A 707-nucleotide genomic window follows, 5' to 3' on the forward strand; every position below is an offset into this window, starting at 1 on the left:
AAATGTGTAAATATAGTCACGCTCAAATAATAAAAAATAAGGACATATTAGTAAGACATAAATTCGAAACATTTACATTTGCGTTATTGCCACTCAGACTAAATACATTCTCTGTTGAATAGGACATTAATAAACTGCAGTGCAAGTTGCAAAGCCTTTATTGGACTTTTCTATCTTATTTTTATTTTGGCTGCGAAGCATGTGTTCCAACATTATATAATATGTTCATGATCAGTTAAGTGATTTCAAAAACAGTAAAGCTCAGCAGGACAATCTAAAACTAGGTCAGCAACCTGTCTTAGAACGCAACATCACCCTTATAATTTTGCACAATCCTAATTCCGTTTAGTTTTCATGGAATGAGGACTGCTGCATTTTTGGGGAGGTTGTTGCAAAGCGCTTACCACACACCGCTCCATGACACGATTTTCGGTGGTATGATCTTAGTCCTTATTCAGTGTTGCACAAATAGGTATATCTATCCACAAAATTAATGACAGAGTCTGCTGTCATTAATTTTGCGGCATGGCTGTGCGAGCTGTGTTCCGTAATCATGAACCGGAACTTAGACATTTTAAAATTGGAGGGACCTCTGGTTGATACGGTTGACTCTGATGAAGGCCCAGATTATCAGCGTCAAACTTAACAAGCTTAAGACCATGGAGAACAATAATATAATTTAGGAACATTTAGGAGGCAGAGCATAC

The sequence above is a fragment of the Penaeus monodon genome, chromosome 20, assembly GCF_015228065.2.
Source record: "Penaeus monodon isolate SGIC_2016 chromosome 20, NSTDA_Pmon_1, whole genome shotgun sequence".
NCBI lineage: Eukaryota > Metazoa > Arthropoda > Malacostraca > Decapoda > Penaeidae > Penaeus > Penaeus monodon.